The following is a 10,242-nucleotide window of genomic DNA, read 5'->3' on the forward strand; positions in this document are numbered from 1 at the left end:
GGGTGTTACACATGGTGATGAAGCGGATCAATACTATGGGCTCTCAACTAACCTTCTCGTAACTTCACTGCATGGAGGTGCAATCAGCCATTTCGGGAGGGAATATAGTGAGCTTGAATTTGAAACTCTCCATAGTTTCAGTCTCTTTTTTCTTGTCTTTGATTTCTGTCATGTGTTCCTGATGTATCTCTTGCTTCCTCCGTTGGATCTCTTTGGCAGAGTTGATAGCCTTTTTTGTGTTCTCCAGCGTCATCTCTTGAAGGTCACGTACATCAGCCAACTCAACTGGTACAGCCTCAAGCTTGTTGCAGGATTTAATCACAAGGTACTTAAGACTTTGAAATTGACGACCTGCAACGTTCCAGGAATTAAGGTCTGCCCTTTCATCCACAATACCTTGAGTCGGCTAAAGCCTCCAATTTCTGAATCCCATATCATCCCACTAAATGCATTTTCTTTTAGCTTTAGGACCTCAAGGCATTCCAACTTCCCCAAACTATTCACCTCACTCCAAGAAAACCTTGTATTTGACAAAGTTAACTTCTTCAATTTGTGTAGAAACCTGACGAACACTGGAGGAAGTTGAATAACTTTGCTCATGGAGCTGACTTCTTCATTCAACAGTTTCAATTGCTCCAGGCACTTTAACTTTTGAAAGTTGTTGAACCCACCCTTGTCAGTTTCAAGGAAATCAGCCATTTGCCCTTGAATACTAACTTTTCTGAGATTACAAGCCCTTGTGAGCACGTCTTCGCTGCCACTTTCTGGTAATACTTTAGATAGAGTTTGTAGGAAAGAAGATTCATATGCTTTCTGGGTAGTAAGGGATGGCAATTTTGTAGGGACATTGGTGTGCAAATGCCTCAACCGTAGCATGTTCCATATTTCTGCTTTTATTTCAATGGTGGGCGCCTTTGTATTAATTATAAGAGTTTGTAAATTACAAAACTTACCAAAAAACGTCGGAAGGGCATTGCTTTGAACTGAGATAGAGATGTACCTCAAATGAAATAGCTTTACGAAACACTTCGTGAAACTAAATTCAAGGGATTCAACATCCAAGACCCTAATCAGTGGAAATACTTTGTGGATTAGTTGAATGTTACTAAGCCGCTCACTTTCTTTTTGTTTTCTGGGAAAACATAAAAAAGACCTAACATGCTCAGAAGATGGTTCTGTGGAGATAAAATCTTTCAAAAGAGAAAGTTGTATACACAATCGACGAGATGTATCTAGATCTGGTATAGAAAGACCAGTCTGATCTTTTTTTTCACATACTTCTTGGAAAAGACCTCCATTATTACCCACCATCTTGCAGAAATGGTGCAACATGTTATGAAGACGGCATGTTTTTACTTGACCGTTAATCCTTTTCTGCACTACTATTACTAAGTTCCTGTTGATAAGGTCGTTCAAGTAATACTCTGCTATATCCTCAGGGCTGCCCTTTAAGTTAGAGCTTATCTGTCCCTCGGAAATCCATAAGCCAATTAACTTCCAAGCTGGGATTTCAAAACCTTGTGGAAAGACACCACAATATAGGAAGCACGCCTTCATATCTTCAGGTAGATGACCATAACTCATTTCCACAAATTTCAAGCAGCTTTTTGGGTCATTTATATTTATAAGGAGTTCTCGTACATTGTCCTCGACCATTTTCCACTCACTTTGTCTGGTGCGACCTCTTAGAACTCCTGAAATTAACTCTACTCCAAGTGGCACTCCACTACATTGTTTTGCGATACTTTCTCCATGTACTACTAACTCTTCAGGACAACTTCGGACATTACTGCCAAAAACTCTATTTTCCAACAATTGGAAACTTTCCTCGTTTGTCAGAAATTTCAACATGTGAGGATTAGCATTGGCATATCTACCAATACGTCCGTCACGAGTGGTGATCATGATTCGGTGGCCTTGGCTGTTTCTCGGGAAAACATTCATGAAGGAATCCACAACGTCTGTCGTCCAAAACAACGAGACATTTGCCTCCTTTTTCAATGGATTCACGTATTATCTTGGCCAATTCCCGCACATTCATGGTTCATATTCTGTAGTTTGTTTCTTTAACGCTTTCAGAATCTTAAGAAAGATGCCCTTCAGTTTGTATTGCGGGCCTACATTAACCCAAATGGTCAGGAAAAACTCAAAGGAAATCTGAGGATCTTTTGAGATTTTTTTAGCCAGTGTGGTTTTGCCAAGTCCAGGGAAGCCCACCACAGGGATAACATCTAAATCACTGGTTCCTTTGGCAAGTCGTTTGATCACTATTTTTGCTTCCTCTTCAAAGCTGGCAACTTCATTTTCTTCCAACAAAGTATCCTATTAAGATGATTAAAAGATGAGAGAAGGTAATATGATTTCGGTACTTACGTTGGCATCTGTACCAACAGCAGGGCTAAATGTTTAGCACTCTCAAAAGGTTACTTTGCTACTCTCTTCTCTTTTTTTTTTTTTTTTTTGTGGAAGGAAAAAACTCATCATGATATAATGTAAGTTTAAACATACAGTAATACCATAATATTTCTTTCACCAATTAAGTTTGGTAACTCCTTAATGAGTTTTCATTAATTTTATTTATTTGTGGGTCAAGTTTTAAATGGCATAAAAATAATTTATTTTGTCATGTCAGAGTTTTTTTGTTATGATAAAATCATGTTAAGTGATTTTATTTATACAAAGGCCTAAGTTGAGTAATTTTATTGATACAAAATAAAGTTCAAGGACTTTGCTAGATAAATTCCCAACGACAAGTGACCTTTTGAGATATTAACTTCATTGGTGAAACATGAAACCTTCTTCTTTGAGGCCATCTCTTTGCAACACAAGAAGGAATCCTACATATCATATGTATAGGTCCTACATTGGACACTTTTTGTATAAAGAGACGAACTTTTCTTCCTAACAATTTCTAAAACAGGAAAGGACTATCTTGGTGGTGGTTTTTTCTGCTAAAAAAAATTGTTAAAAAAAGTGGCATAAGTAGTGTTTCTGGGTATTACCTGTGTGCCCGAGGCAACAACTTCTGGGTGATAATCTAGGATTGGCTTTGCCTGGAAAGCCTGCGGATTATCTTCGCGAATCTTCTTCACCTGTTCAAGCGCTGTTCTGATGTCTACTGTAAGATCCCCAACGGTTTTGTGATATTCAATGTCCATAATCTGCATAAGTTTATTTTTTTCTTGGTGCAGCTTTGCCTCAACTGTGAGCTTATCAATGAGACCCTCCGCTTTATATACCATAACTTGGATTTCCTTGACAAAGTTTTCCACTGTTCGCTGTTGCTTTGACGATATTTTGCAGCATCCTGTAAGAAGGCCTTTAAACGATTAAGTTCTCCCAGTAGTTCATGTGCAGAATCATCTTTTCCACCATCAATCAACTTCCAAGTTTCCTATATTATTGGAACCAGGATCTCCACTGCTACTAGTAATGCAACATCCGCCATACTTCCTTTGATGAAAAAGGAAAATTGTCAGATCAAAACTCAATAGAAAGAGCAAAATAGGGTCTAGGAGGGTAGAGTTTACGCAGATCGTACTACTACCTTAGAGGTAGAGTGGTTGTTTACAGTAGACCTAGGGCTCAAGAAATAAACAGTTCAAAACAGTATAAAGAAAGAAATAATGGAAATGAAGACAGTCATGGCAAATACTACGGACAACATGGCAAATCATCCTAAACATTAGTCACTACAGGATACGTTGATAATCATAATGTAAAAACTAAAAAGTAATAACCAAACTCAAAGGACAAGAAACTATAAGAGAAATACAATTTCCTAGAATAGCTAATATTAAATAAGAACAAGCGAGATAATGCTCAACTATCTAACTAACCTTTTACCCTAATTTGTGCCCTCCATAACTTTATATCTAAGGTCAGTAGAAGTTGTGTCACGTCCAGTCTAATCACTTCTCCGTTCTCTCCAATACTTCTTTGGCCTATTTCTACTCCTCTTGAAACCATCTATAACCAATCTCTCACACCTTGGACATCCATGCATCACCTTTGCACATCCCCCAACCATCTCATTGTCGTTTCCTGTATCTTGTCCTTTATTGAGGTCACACTTAACTTTTTTTTTTCACAAGTATTTTTAATATTAATTTAAATAGGCCTCATATATATATAAGACGTCAAGTTAATTTGAAACATCAACAATTAATTTATCATTTTATGTTTATTTTATTTTTTTTATTAAATATTATTAACTTGTTTATACTTAAATGACTTTCAAACTAATAATAAAAGAGATAAGGTAACAAGTCGTCATGTCAGCTTGTGCTGCCTTGTGATATAGTAAAGTTATGATTGCAATAGTTGAACTGTACATGTCAGAAATGTCTATTTATTTTTATTAAATATTATTAATTATCTAATATATAAATGACTTATAAAAATTAATTAGGAGTGATATAGCAAAAATACGGTTGAAGTAGCTAAAGCAAGCAACACATATAATAAAGTCACCGTTGAAGTAGTTCAAGCAGACAACACAATCAAGCATGCTGAACTGCTGCCTGCTTATCCCCGCTTATTATTACTAAGAATTAGAATCTCCTTTTAGGTATGCTTAATGCTTACCTTTCTTATATTTATTTTTTGTTTTGGAATAACTTTTTATCTAATTATCACTCATTTGAACAAGACCTTTTTGTGCAGGTATGTTTTCACTTCATTTAATTTGTTTGAACTATTTTGATTTCATATAAAGTTTAAGAAAGTAATTAAACATTGAATTGGTCTCCATACTTTTCCTAATATGTAGATTAAAGATGAGATTAATATCCTAGCTCTTTTTTTAATTGATAGTAAAATTTCTTATTTACCAAAAAGAAAAAGATAACGTTAATTCTTGTATATTCCTGCAAAACTTTTTTTCAACTAAAAGCGACAAACAACATAGAAAATAATTATTATTAATAATAAAAAAAAGTCAAAATAGTGTACCTTTTTCACCTGTACATACTGATTAATTCCCCCCTCTGCTTGTTGTTCTCTCTAATTACAAGAATAATTATTGAACACTACAAAAAAAAAAAAAAATCAAGAGAAAAGCTGATTAAGAAAAGAAAATAGTAAAAGCTCCGTTAATTAGAGCATTTTCTAGAGAGAAACTACTCACCACTATGTTCCATGAAGCAACATTGTCCAAGTAAAAGCACTTAATATTTATAATCTATATAAGCTGAAAAAGTCATGATTAACAATTTTGATCCTTAATTGTATTTTTTTCCCCAATTGATATATAACTAAATATATTTAACAGGTCTACTCCAAGTATTTTGACTAAAGCAAATAATACGAATGATCACGCGGCTGCTGTTACCATACCACAATTTTTAATTTAATTAGTTAACAAAATAAAGCAATAGTTGCCCATTGACCTATCATTATTTATTATTCCGTCCATTTTATTTTACGTGTCAATTTGATTGTATATATACTTGGAAATATAAGAAAGTTGACTTTCAAATTTTATGGTTTTAACTAATTAAAGATGTGTGATCAGTGCCAGAGGTAGAAATCCATATGCTGATTCGGTCGAATACAGTAGCTTTTGCTCAAAAAGTGTATTTTCTTAAGAAATCTATTCTATACATACATGTATTAAATTTAGAATCCGGTTAAAAAGAATATATAAAGTAAAAGAAATGTAACAGTAAATTAATAAAGCAACCGTCGTTATTACATGAATGTCCGCATGGACACTCAACTTATAGTAATTAGCCAACAAAGTCACTCAACTTTATTTTATCTTTCGAAAATCATCTTATTCAGCCTAGTTAGCTTTCATGATTATTTTCACGGCCCAAACCGAGGCCCTTGCCGCAACGGGCATCCCGATCCATGAAGGCTCGAGAGCCCTTCTAACTGGTGATCATATGCATAATTCATATACGATAAAGATGCGGAAAAATACAAAACAGAAACATGGTCATCTAACTTCATCAACTAAACAATACAATATGAGTTCATAAACATTCAAAGACATTTAACACGTCTGAGAAATCTCTATCAAAACTGGAAATAACATCTGTCTGAAACTGGGACAAGGCCACCGGTCGGACGATGAACTAAAACCAAATGAAAACGTAACATGACACAAGGACTTTCGAAACATGGGAGGCTCACCAACTTCAAATGTCCGAAAAACCAATCTACTGCTTAGCGGGACCCCGAGACTGAGCCTCAGATCTTGAAATATAGGGAGTCAATACAAATGTACTGGTACGTAGAACAATCCAAAAATAAAATATATTTTTATACAACATAGGTGAGAGTATTTCATAAACGTATCAATATAAAACGTTTGAAAACACATGGTCTAATCTGATAACTTTCAAAACACAACAACAACAACAACAACAAACCCAGTGTGTTCCCACAAAGTGGGGTCTGGGGAGGGTAAGATATACGTAGTCCATACCGCTACCTCCGAAGAAGTAGAGAGGCTGTTTCCGATAGACCCATGGCTCAAGATAAAGAATCGTAGACAAGGAGATGGATTACATAACAGAAAAGGGCGCAAGGAATAATAAAAAGCAAATCAAAGAAATACGAAAATACGAGAGATAGTTCAACATAAAATAAGAAAATAACAATTGAGAAATTATGAATGGGACACCCACGTATAAGTAACAAATACTCACAGTCATAGACACCTATGAACGCAGTCCTAAAATTACTAACTCGGCTACACAAGATCTCTCCTACTGGCTAGCTACAATCCACGCCCTCCCACTAGCCTTCTACCCTTATTCGCGACCTCCACACCTTCCTATCTATGGCCATGTCCCCAGTAAGCTGCAAATGTTCCATGTCATGTTTGATCACCTCCCTCCAGCTTTTCTTCGGCCTACCTCTATTCCTCCTGAAGCCATCTAACGCTAGCCTCTCACACCTACGAACTGAGGCATCTGCATTTCTACTCATCATATGTCCAAACCGTCTTAACCTTCCTTCCCACATCTTGTCCTCCACTGATGTCACTCCCATCTTCTCCCGAATAATCTTATTCCTAACCCTATCCCCTCTAGTAAGCCTACACATCTAAGCAACATCCTCATTTCTGTCACCTTCAATTTCTCGATATGGGAGTGCTTGATTGGTCAATACTCCATGCCATACAACATGGCCGGACGGACTGCCACTATATAGAAAGTCTTTAAGCTTAAGGGGCACTTTCTTATCACACAACACTCCCGAGGCGAGCCTCCAATTCGTCCAACTTGCTCCAATATGATTAGTGACATCCTCATCAATCTCATCATTCCCCTAGATCATAGACCCAAGATACTTAAACCTATCTTACTTACAAACATCCCGAGAGTCCAACCTCACTACTATATCATCCTCCTGCCTCAAGTCACTAAACTTACATTCTAAATACTCCGTCTTGGACCTACTCAACCTACACCCCTTCGACTCAAGGTTTTGCCTCCAAACCTCCAATTTGTCGTTCACGCCCCTCTGCATCTCATCAATCAGCACTACATCATCCGTAAATAGCATACACCAAGGCACCTCACCTTGAATACTCCGTGTCAACACGTCCTTCACCAATGCAAATAGGAACAAACTAAGAGTCGATCCCTGATGCAATCTTGTCTCGACCAGAAAGTGGTCTGAGTCTCCTCCCACCGTCCTCACCCTGGTCTTTCCTCCATCATACATTTCCTTAATAACTCTAATGTACGCCATCGGGGACCCCTCTCACCTCTAAGCACCTCCAAAGAGCCTCCCTTTGGACCTTATCATACGCCTTTTCCATGTCGATGAACACCAAGTGTAAGTTCTTCTTCCTTTCTCTATACTGCTCCACCAATCTCCTTACCAAATGGATTGCCTCTATCATCGAGTGACCAAGTATAAATCCAAACTGATTCTCCAAAATAGATACAACCCTCCTCAATCTCCGCTTAACCACTCTCTTCCAAATCTTCATAATGTGACTCAATAGCTTAATACCACTATAGTTGTTGCAACTTTGAATGTCACCCTTATTTTTATAAAGAGGAATCATCATACTCTATTTCCAAGACTTAGGCATTCTCGCTGTCTTGTAAATGTTGTTAAACAAATTCGTCAACTACCTTAGACTTGCCCCACCCACATACTTCCAAAAATCTTTCAAAATCTTATCCAGCCTCGTCGCACTACCCCTCCGCATCTTACGAATAGCCTCTTTGGCCTTCTCTACCCTAAAATTCCTATAGTAGCTAAAATCACAGCTCTCCTTCGAATGCTCAAGCTCCCCTAACACAAGGCCTCTTTCCCCTTCCTCATTCAAAAGTCTATGAAAGTACTCCTACCATCTCTTCTTAATGTGAACATCCTCCAACAGAACACTACCATCCTCCCCCTTAATGCACTTCACTTGATCTAGGTCACAAACCTTCCGCTCCCTAGCTTTTGCTAGCCTATACAACCTCTTTTCTCCTTATTTCTCCTATAACCTAGGATACAAGCTCTCGAATGCTGCAGACTTGACAGCTGAAATTGCTAACTTAACCTCTTTCCCATCTACCTTGTAAACCTCCCTATTCACCCGCTCCTCTTCTTTATCTTTACTCTCAATAAACTTAACATATGCCCCCTTCTTAATCTCCACTTTCTTTTTTTACTTCTTCATTCCACCACCAGTCCCCCTTCTACTGACCTGCTCGGCCCCTCGAAACACCCAACACTTCTCTAGCAGTCTCCATGATGCAGCTGACCGCTCTATCCCACAAACATCCACATCCCCCCTGCACTCCCGCGCCCCCAAACCTGCCACCTTTTCCCCTATCTCTAGTGCACTTTCTGGAGTCAAGCTACCCCATTTAATTCTCTTTTGAGCTAGATGGTACACCCTACAATCTGTAATTCCATGGGCTATATGGAATCCTCTCTTGACTTGGAGGCCAAGCCCCCAAATTGAGTTTGCCACAAGGGTTGGAGTCTCTATATCTCTACTACGCCATAGGGCCATCGCCAGCGTGCAATCCCCCCTTTTAGGGCAACATGAACCTGTGTCGGCAAATCACGATTTTGGAAAATGAGTTGTTTGAACTCATTCCTTCTTCGGGCAACCATCTAACTCTCTTAAGCTCAATTTTAGACTTTAAAACATATCTTCTTCGAAAAGTTATTTCTTTCTTATTCTGCTTCGGGCACATCATAATAAGGTATCGTCATACCCAGACTAGCAAGTCATATCACAACCTCTCTACTACCCTTTTTTTCTTAGTTCAAAAGGTATTTATTGACTACCCAAAGGATCTACTAGTCAGACAAAAGTTTATGTTTTAAAACAGTTGAAAACCAACCAAATCTCTATTCAACACTTCATCTACGGTGGTCATCCTTTTTAATCAATCTAAAGCCATCTCGAATGGAACATGATTACTTATAAAAACAAGTAAAAATACCATTTCATCATCTCATAAAAACAATGCAATTTGTACATAACAGTCCATCAACAGACTCAAGCTTTTAACAGCTCATACAATCAATTCACAACATGCAAACTCAATGAATTTCATAGCAAAAGAGGGAATTACATATCCCATGCTCTCATTTAACTTCTCAAATATTGATATTCCATCGTCACACGAAAATAATTCGAGTTTAAAACACCATATCACAATTTCTACATTACTTCATCATATCATAGGTTTCCATGCATGTTCATCAGCAACCTTGAAATCAATTTTGTATGAATACATATGCTCTTTAAAACTAGTTTAAAAATAGTAAATTCATGCCCATGAGGTTTAAGATAGTCCCACGTACCTTAAGTTCCTTAGTTTGGAGATTGATACCCTAATCTTGACTCTTTTCTTGAAAATCTTTAACTTAGAGGTTGAATTCTTAATCTTTGGGAAGAGTTAGGGTTTTGTTGAGAGATAATTTGAGTAATCTTTGGTAGATAATGCCCTAAATACGACTTAATCTCGTATTCTGACGATTGGGGATATGGGAAAAAGGCGAGATCGCCCTTCAAAAATTAGTTCACAACTGAATCCCGATTTGGTGGCCCACTACAACGCGCCAGAGGGCTCATCGCCATAGGCACTTCGACGCGGTGCAATCGCGATGACTTACTGTTTTCGTGAACCAAACACGGCTTAAAACTCGTCCGAAAAATCCAAAACTTTTCTGAGACATGCCCTTTACACCCTCGAACATGTAATAACTCATAAATCTACGTCTCAGGGTCGGAAAGACCAAATTAAAAATCATTGACGTTAGGAG

At 37.7% G+C, this 10,242-nt stretch overlaps 1 pseudogene; it reads right to left on the reverse strand.

Moving 5' to 3' along the window:
• Positions 1–6: 6 nt before the first annotated feature.
• Positions 7–3,448, reverse strand: LOC107865681 (annotated as a pseudogene).
• Positions 3,449–10,242: the final 6,794 nt, after the last annotated feature.

Source organism: Capsicum annuum, chromosome 3, assembly GCF_002878395.1.
Source record: "Capsicum annuum cultivar UCD-10X-F1 chromosome 3, UCD10Xv1.1, whole genome shotgun sequence".
NCBI lineage: Eukaryota > Viridiplantae > Streptophyta > Magnoliopsida > Solanales > Solanaceae > Capsicum > Capsicum annuum.